Below are 346 nucleotides of genomic sequence, written 5' to 3'. Positions count from 1 at the left end.
CGCTCGGCTGCCAGCTCCTGCCAGGAGAAGAAGTCACCCTGTTAGTCCTCAGCTTACGAGTTTCCCCGCCCCAAGGGGATGCGAAACCAGTGGCCTCCTTGTTCAGAAGACTTAAAAGTTCATCCCTTCCGGAGCTGCCCTGCGCCCAGCTACACTCTTGAGCATTTACATTTCCTCCTGCATTTTGTTTTGGCCTCTGTGGCCACTGGATGCCACTGTTGTTCCACATTGGACCAGCTAAGAAAAAGAAGACAGCCTGGAATTTTATCCACCCCTCGCCTCCTCCAGGATCAATAACATCACATAAAGTTTGTGGCAAAGCAGGAAAATCAAACTAAAAAAAAAA

The sequence above is a fragment of the Pterocles gutturalis genome, unplaced genomic scaffold, assembly GCF_000699245.1.
Source record: "Pterocles gutturalis isolate BGI_N339 unplaced genomic scaffold, ASM69924v1 scaffold7539, whole genome shotgun sequence".
NCBI classification, from domain to species: domain Eukaryota; kingdom Metazoa; phylum Chordata; class Aves; order Pterocliformes; family Pteroclidae; genus Pterocles; species Pterocles gutturalis.
The sequence above is the reverse complement of the archived record's forward strand: the minus strand, read 5'-3'. Positions refer to the sequence as shown.